Below are 9,487 nucleotides of genomic sequence, written 5' to 3'. Positions count from 1 at the left end.
TGAGTACTTCGGGAAAACCGATTTTTCCATTAACTTGGTATGGGAGAAGTGGTTCTTCCCCAAGGCGAGTGTTAACTAAAAAAGGATGGGTTTATTCTCGTTTTGATAAGGTTGGTCAAGTTAAATCGGTTCGAGCAAGAACTGGGAGTAGTAATAATTCTGCTCTCTCAAGGGAAGAGGTTGGTAGAAGCCTGATGTGCAGAAATGTGCATCTGCCAATTTTGACCTTTCATTTAGAGTTGATACAGGGGAATTAGTTGTCTTGGGAATTAGAAGTATCTGGCAGCAGGTTTGTTGCTATTTGGGGACTTCCTGGACAAGGACTCCTTGGGTTAAGTCAGTGGGACTGACAAAGGGCCCTAAGGAAGAGACCATTCCTCGCAGGCTTTTTTCGGGTAACCTGGATACCTTGCGGTGTTAACGAAGGGTTACTTGGGAGGGCGGTAAGTATCCAGCCCCCCTGCGTCCACTTGGACAGCACTGCAGGGACGGTGACCTGGGGCGAACAGGTCTTAAATGGTGCCCAATTTTCTATGGGTGGTTAGCGCCTTCCATGCAACAGCACATCTTGCAACAACATGCTCACACACTGATTGTGGCATCGTTTTCGGTTATGGTAGAGGGGGGAATCCTCTTACCTGGAGCTCTAATTCAGGAGTCAACACGGCCAGCGGTTGTCCTGTAATGGGACGATGTCGGTTTGGTTTGTCTTGACTCTTAGGGCAAAGGACTGGTAGAAGCTTGATGCTCCGCATCCGCCAGTTTCGACGCCTGCCTCATTGTGAGTCTTCTTTTGGCCAGGTTGAGAGACTGGGAAGTTATTCCGGCGTACCTGACAGTTCCGATTTGGAGATCAGTATGGCTAGCAATCGTCCTGTAATAAGAAAAAGAATGAGAAAAAGAGTGGTTAGTTTCAGAAGAAACTTTCCATGTTCTTACCTGGCAGTTCTGATTCGGAGATCAGCATGGCTAGCAGTTGTGGTCCTGTAATGGAAAAGAAAAAGAGCAGTGAATTTCAGGAGAAATAATCCATGTTCTTACCTGGGAGGTTCGATCTTTTGATGGTAGGCACTGTCAGTGGTCGTCCTGTAATAGAAAAGGAAATCAATTTCGGTAAAATCCTGTAACCGGAGCCCAACCACAGCAGTGGCGGCTGGTGCTAAAAAAATTTGGGGGGGCGCAACAAACTGAATTATTAATCCAGGACTGAATGTAGGCTAATTGTTAAATAACAATTTAACAGTGATAATGTAGCTATCATTAGCCTAAAGTTTAGCTAAAACTTCAGCCGGTAGGGTTGGGAAATAGCCAATTGGCAAATAAATCTGAAATTTTGGGCTAAATGGCGATGTATGGTATAATCTGAGTATTTAATTATTATTTTTCTATTTGAATAAAAACAAACTGTATTTAATTTTTTTTATATATTTAATATCCAGATCAATATTGTCCTACAAACAATGTTCATATTGAAGGTTATAAAAACAAACCTTGCTGTCTATCTGCAGTCTATCCAAAAAAGGGGTCAAATCACATTACATTCTAACATTGCAACATTACAATCTAAAAACAAAATAATGCTTTTTAAAGAAGTAGTTAAATTTACACAAAAAAAAAAAAAAAAAAGCTACTATCATAAAAATACACATGTACACTGTAAAAAATTATGCAGGAGGGTGTTAAATTCAACCTGTGCAAATCATATATATTTTACTTAAGTATATTAGTTAGCAAGAAAAATATATTAAAATGGGTACATTCTAACTACACTACCTATTTTTTAACAGTAATATCGGCAACCTTAAAATAATGAGTAAAACATACCCCAATTTATTGGTTCAGTGGTCGCAAATTGCACATGCGCCAACTTCAACGTCCAGGTGGGAATCACGGAATTCAAATTCAACGTCTTCTAGCGGGACCACGAAGCTTTGAGCTAAAGGTAAGTTTTGTTTGTTATTGTTGTTGTTTATCGTGTTGATATAACATAACGCATATGTTAACTTATTTAATGGTAAGATTTACTGTAGCCTACCAAAAGATTTGTAATGTGCTCGCTTCTGTTATCTTGTCGGCGCGGCGCCACAACCATAGCTGAGGATGGTCGATTTCGCGTAGTTCCAGGGTCATATAACTGTTACACCTGCAAATGCGAGTAAAAATCTACATTCATGAGTAGATTATTAGTGTTATGTACATGGCTAAAATTAGTGAACAAAGAGCAGCGCGCATTGCATCTGTGTGTTTGACAGAGAGAGACGTTGACGAGTTGACGTCCTGATGACAGGGTAACGTTAGGCGATCAAGGCAGAGTAAAACTGTTTGTGGTTTGCTGGATAATTAATTTTAAGGTTTCCTTGCATTTATATGATGATCTCTGTGTTAGAAGGGATCAAATCATAATGTACTTTTATTATTGTTATTTTTTACGGAGATATGATAATTGTGTGCATTTATGTTGGGTTCTTTCACTTATGTCAAAAACGGTTTTGTGTTAATAATAGGCATTATTTTACAAATTACTTAATATAGTTATTTTAATATATTTGGGCAATTTGTGCATGTTTTCGCTTGGGTTCGCAATGTGCTTAATTCGTTATCCATATCCTCATTTAACGTACACAAAATTGTTCACATATTATGCTAGCATATCACCTAGCTTTAACTGCTGCTCTCCTCTTTTGATTTTGCATCATGCAGATGTAATTATGCATCATGCAATAGCAGTGTTGTTGTTGTTTTTTTAAGCAAGATGCAGCTTACAGTGATTTAAGCCTAAATGCAGTTAATTTATGTCTGGATTAAATCTATAATCAAAAATGTATAATTAAAACATTTCTTACTTTCTTTTTCTTCCACAGAAAGATCTTTATGAAAACATTTGAAGACCGTGCAAGAAGAAAGTTCAGCCACAGACTGTTTCATCCATCCCATGAAGGCGTTTATTTTGAATGGGAAGTGTTGAAGAAGTTTTATAACGTAAGTGGTAAAACTTTACAATAAGGTTTCATTTGTTAACATTAGTTAATGCATTAATTAAGATGGACTATTAATGAGCAATACAGTATTAATCTTTACTAATCTACAGTCGTTCATTGTTCATATTAGTTCACAGTGCATTATAATGTTAACAACTTTTTATAATAATAATTAATTGATAAATGCTGAAATTAACATGAACTAAGATTAAATGCTGTAGAAGTGTTGTTCATTCTTCGTTCATGTTAACTAAAGTAGTTAAAGTGATAGTTCACCCAAAAATTAAAGTTGTCATTAATTACTCGCCTTCATGTCGTTTCAAACCTGTAAGACCTTCTTTTATCTTCAGAACACAAATAAAGATATTTTTAATGAAATCTGAGAGATTTCTCTCCCTCCATTGAGTCTACAACCACTCCATTGACTCTAATTATTACTCAGTAATTAGTTGTGTAATGTATTGAGAATTATTAGGTAGACTTTACCTAATTTTGTTTAGTATGTCATAGCCATTAAATGTAGGTACTCTTTATTCAAAAATTTGGGTTGAAATCTACCCAAACAAAGTGAGTGCAAATTGTTACCTCAATTTTATTGGGTAGATTCTATAGGTTTGTTTTTACAGTGTAGGTTTGAAATTTTCTAGCACATTTATGTTCACCAACAACAACAAATATTCAACAACAAATATTTTAGCTAAATATATTTATAATTTAGTGCTAATGTATATTTTAGTCAGAATTATTGCGCTCCGTCTGTTCGGCGCGCATGCGCGCGGCGGCGCTCGTTCACGGAAGTTTATCTCATGACAGCAAGCTGGAAATATTGACTTTCTAACATTTACAGATGGAGAATATGTCCGTGAAATGTAAGTTACGCACTGAGGAAATTATTGGATGTCACTTCAGCTTATGGATAAATATTATTAGAGGTATATTTGTTTCAACCAATCACTGCACAAGTGAAGTTTACGTGTGATGACGAAAGCACGTTAGTGCGAGCCCTCCCGGAAGCCATAGAGAATGCATTGCAGTGCCTGCAGTTTGAAAAAAAAAATCTTTGAATGTAAGTCTATGGGAACACGCTGGGCGATTCTCAGCCAGAGTGAAATCGCCCAAAAAGAGGCGGTACTCCACAGAACGTGACTTGGCGCTGATTGGACTATATCCAGAGGCAGAACAACAGTGAGTGACTGCTAGTGTAACTCTGTGGTTGAATGAGATTGTGATTGAAAAAGTCCCTTTCACACTTTGGTGGTGCGTCGCCCAATCGCCCTAATGAAGAAACCGCCGCTGAACCACAGTGTCTTTGAGGATCTGGTCCAGTTCGATTAGAAATTGGCTATGAGACACTCGTCCTGGACTGATCATCCAGGATAGGCCGCCTCAGAGGAGGGTGTCTGGTGTTTAAAGGGCCGAAACACCCAAGGAGCCTGAGGTACACCACTGACGAGAGTGTCTTGAATATTTCCCTCTCACACGAATTTGAGGGATTAGGAGAGTGGTACCAAGGGAGGCTCTAAAATTTGACCATAAGTGGATTCATGTGGATATTTTGCCTTGTCTAGATTTAGGCCTATACCTATGACTATGGTTGGATTCTGAGGTAGCGTCCATCAATTTCAATTTTTGCTCTATTACCCATAGTGACTCATAGTAAGACACAGAGTAGGCTTCCCGATTTGAGTCGGATAGAAACTATGGGATCAAGTGGGACCCTTGTCCAAGTGTAATGGGGTCCATACCTGGTCCAATGGTAGAATCACAAAAAGCATTGTGATTGAATACCCACAGGGGAGGCAGGGATCTCCCACTATAGTCCCGAAGATTAGCCCGACAGGTAGTCAGACAAGCGTCGGCCAGTGCATATCCTCAGTCCCGGAACCCCTTTGAAAAACCAGGGGGGGGGGGGGGGGGGGCTGTTGTAATATCCTCAAAAAACCTAACCTAGCCAGAGCCATCGGACATGACATACCGGGGCGTATCCAGTTGGTGGATATCAGGGACGCGGGTTTTTGAACCAGTTGTGTATATGTATGTAGAGTGAAGAACCAGATGTGTAATTACACACATTTATTTCCTTAGGAAAGAGAAAGTCAAAAAGCATGGAGAGAGAAAGAGGAAGAGGAAGGAGGTGGAATGAGAGGAGAAGCAGAGGAAGAGATTCGGGCGAGAGGAGTGGAAGAGAGGAGGTCGGAAGGAGGTTTTTGGATGAGAGAAGGAGTGGAAGAGGAGAGATGAGAAGGAGATTTCGGGATGAGAGGAGCAGAAGAGGAGAAGAGATGAGAAGGTATCGGGAGGAGAGAAGGAGTGGAAGAGAGGAGAGGTGGTATCGGGATGAGAGAAGAAGTGGAGAAGAGAGGCGATATCGGGATGAGAGAAGGAGGGGAAGAGAAGTTGGAAGGAGGCAGGTGGACGAAAGGAGGAAGAGGAGTGGAAGAAGTGAGGCGGGAAGATGGACAAGTTCTCGGAGAAGGAGTGAACCAGAGGGGGAAAGGAGGTGGAGGAGAAGGAGGAATGTCGGGAACGAGGCGAGAGGTAGGGGAGGAGGAAGAAATGGAGGAAGAAGACAGGAAGTTGGGGATGAAGGGAGAAGAGCGTCGGGGGATCCGGAGTTTAGAGGGCTAGTCCGAGCCCTCCATTCGTTTTTGAAACTATTCCACTACACGGTGGAGGTGGAGGACGACCGGGAGGGCCCACCCGGTAGATTGGCGAGATTGGCGAGATTGGCGGACCAGGCCAAGAAGGTCCAGCCGGCCTTCCAGTCCGCAAGGACAGAGTGCAGGCTGCAAGATAACGCCAACAAGTGGCTACAGAATGGCTTGGCCATCCTCGAGGAGCATTACCAGGGGGCCCTGCGGAAGGCAAGCAGGGAGGTAATGGGGAGTCCTGGAGTGGACTGGAAGGAGGCGTGGCAGGTGGCCGTGAAGTGGACACGAAGAAGGTATAGGAGAATGAAAGAGCAGACGGTCCAGCGGGCATGGAGGGTGGTGAAGGCCCTCATGTCCCGAAGGAGGCCTGAGGGAGAGGCAGTAGAGGGGACAAGTGCGGATGCCGAAGCCAGGCCCAAGCCCCTGCAGGAAAAGGAACAGGGACAGCAGGAGGAAAGGGTTGAAACGGTCCCCATGGAGGTAGACCAACCTCGGGGGGCAACACCCCCAGCAGTACCCACCGTAGAGGCAGAGATCCCGTTGGGGGGGAAGCAGCCAAAGGCCAAGAAGGGATGGGTCCCCAGTTCAAAGAAGGCAGTGGTGACCCTGCCGGCTCTGACGCCGTGGCAAAAGCCTCGGGAGCAAGAGTCAGAGAAAGAAGGGAGCCCTCAGGTGATTGAAGTGGAGGAGGCCTTGGACTGGCTCCTCTCGGGAGAAGGATCAGAGGATCAAGCAGGACCAGCAGCTCCTCAGAAAGAGGCAGAGGTGGGGGATAAAGAGAAGCCCTCAGGATCCCCGGAAGTAGAGGCTCCGCGGTGGAGCATTCACGTGAACCACGAGGGCAGGGAGAAGGCCAGGGACTGGTCATTGACCCCAGTAAACCCAATCCTGTTCGTGGGGGCCTCAAATTTAAGTTGCCTGCCGAGGACAGAGGCTTGGGAAGTGGAGGTTCACAGCTTCCCGGGGGCCACATTAGGGGACGGTTACAATATTGTCAAGCATAGGACCAAGACGGTCGGGGCACGGAGCATGTGGTCCTGGCATTCGGCCTAAATGACCGGAGGAGCAACAACCTAGTAGGCCTGGGGAAGATATTGGAAAAAATGGTGGAAGCAGCCAGAGTCACCTTCCCAGGGGTAAAAATGTATGTCCCTCTGATTAATTTTGATCAGGGGTTGCCAGCAAACCAGAGGGCGAATCTGGGGGCGCTCAATAAGGATAGATGTAGAAATATGATTCCAGGAATCGTTTCTCAATCTGAGCCCTTTTATAAAAAGTTATATTCTGAGCTTATCCATACTAATTCTGAGGATAGTGTACCTGGTTGCGCTTAGTTTTATCTACACCGGATGGTGATTGGTGTTACTTTACCAATGTGAATCTAGGCCTGCATCTACTCATGGCAGTCTATGGATAATTCATTTGATGGTGTTTACCACGCTTCTATTAATTAAACGGAGCTAGGCCTGCACCTATTCTTTCCCTAAAACCTACCCAGAGGGATCTAGGCTTACACCTATCCTTTCCCTAAAACCTACCCAGGGGGATCTAGGCTTGCAACTATCCTTTCCCTAAACCTACCTATGTGGATCTAGGCTTGCACCTATCCTTTCCCTAAACCTACCTATGGGGATCTAGGCTTGCAACTATCCTTTCCCTAAACCTACCTATGGGGATCTAGGCCTGCATCTATCCTTTCTCTAAACCTACCCATCCCAACCCTATGGATAATACACCTGATTGTGTTTGGTATTGTTCTATCAATTTGGATCTGGGCCTGCGCCTATCCTTTCTCTAAACCTACCCATCCCAACCCTATGGATAATAAGAATCCCAACCCTATGGATAATACACCTGATTGTGTTTGGCTTTGCTCTATCAATTTGGATCTGGGCCTGCGCCTATCCTTTCTCTAAACCTACCCATCCCAACCCTATGGATAATACACCTGATTGTGTTTGGCATTGCTCTATCAATTTGGATCTGGGCCTGCGCCTATCCTTTCTCTAAACCTACCCATCCCAACCCTATGGATCCCAACCCCATGGATAATACACCTGATTGTGTTTTGTTCGATCAATTTGGATCTGGGCCTGCGCCTATCCTTTCTCTAAACCTACCCATCCCAACCCTATGGATAATACACCTGATTGTGTTTGGCATTGCTCTATCAATTTGGATCGGGGCCTACATCTATCCTTTCTCTAAATCTACCCATCCCAACCCTATGGATCCCAACCCTATGGATAATACACCTGATTGTGTTTTGTTCGATCAATTTGGATCTGGGCCTACATCTATCCTTTCTCTAAACCTACCCATCCCAACCCTATGGATAATACACCTGATTGTGTTTGGCATTGCTCTATCAATTTGGATCGGGGCCTACATCTATCCTTTCTCTAAACCTACCCATCCCAACCCTATGGATCCCAACCCTATGGATAATACACCTGATTGTGTTTGGCATTGTTCAATCAATTTGGATCTGGGCCTACATCTATTCTTTCCCTGAATCTACCCATCCCAACTTGATGGACAATACACCTGATTGTGTTAATGCTTGGATTTGGCATTGGTTTACCAATTTAAATCTAGGTCTGTATCGATTTCATCGATTCCTGCCCTAAATCTATGGGCAATGAGTTTTTTTTGTAAAAAAATCGGGGGTTTAGTTTTTTTTGAAAAAAAACGTTTTTTGAAAAAATCGTGTTTCGCTAAATTCAGGAGGAGAGAAGTGGTTCTTTCCTGAAGCGAGTGTTTATCAAAAGGACCGTTTATTTTCATTTCTGGTGGAGATGGTCAAAGCAAATTAGTTTTTGAGCAAGAACTGGGAAGAATAATAATATATAATTTTTTGAAGTTACCACGGTCGAGGTAACCATATCAGAAAGGTAGATATCAGAGATGTGCCATCTGGTGGTATCAGCGATTGACGGATTTGTCCTATTGGTAAGGATTTTGATCTGTTCAGCTGACTCTCCCTTCACACTCTCTCTCGGGGGAAGAGGTTGGTAGAAGCTTGGTGTGCAGAAATGTGCATCCGCCAATCTTTGAACCTTGATGTAAGGTGCATGGGATCCTGCCGTTGGGAGGAACCAGGTGGCAACTCGTTGCTATTTGGGGACTTCTTGGGCAGGATTTCCTGAAAGGGCCCCAGAAGTAGACCATTCCTCGCAGGCTTTTCTCGAGTAACCTGGGTACCTTGCGGTGTTAACGAAGGGTTGCTTGGGAGGTCGGTAAGTATCCAGCCCCCCTGGGTCCACTTGGCCAGCACTGCAGGGACGGTGACCTGGGGCGAACAGGTCTTAAATGGTGCCCAATTTTCTATGGGTGGTTAGCTCCTTCCATGCAACAGCACATCTTGCAACAACATGCTCACACACTGATTGTGGCATCGTTTTCGGTTATGGTAGAGGGGGGAATTCTCCTACCTGGAGCTCCAATTCAGGAGTCAACACAGCCAGCGGTTGTCCTGTAATGGGATGATGTCGGTTTGGTTTGTCTTGACTCTTAGGGCAAAAGACTGGTAGAAGCTTGATGCTCCTCATCCGCCAGTTTCGACGCCCGCCTCATTGTGAGTCTTCTTTTGACCAGGTCAAGAGACTGGGAAGTTTTTCCGGCGTGACTGGCAGTTCTGATTCGGAAAGATCAACATGGTTAGCAGTCGTCTTGTAAAGGAAAAAGAACAGTGAGTTTCAGGAGAAATGATCCATGTTCTTACCTGGGAGGTTCGATCTTTTGATGGCACTGTCAGCAGTCGTCCTGTAAAGAAAAGGAAAGAGTGGTTAGTTTCAGTAAAATCCGGTAACCGGAACCCAACCACAGTGTCTGAGGATCTGGTTCAGTTCGATTAGG

The sequence above is a fragment of the Rutilus rutilus genome (genome assembly GCF_951802725.1).
Source record: "Rutilus rutilus genome assembly, chromosome: 14".
Lineage (NCBI taxonomy): Eukaryota > Metazoa > Chordata > Actinopteri > Cypriniformes > Leuciscidae > Rutilus > Rutilus rutilus.
Note: the sequence above shows the minus strand (reverse complement) of the source record.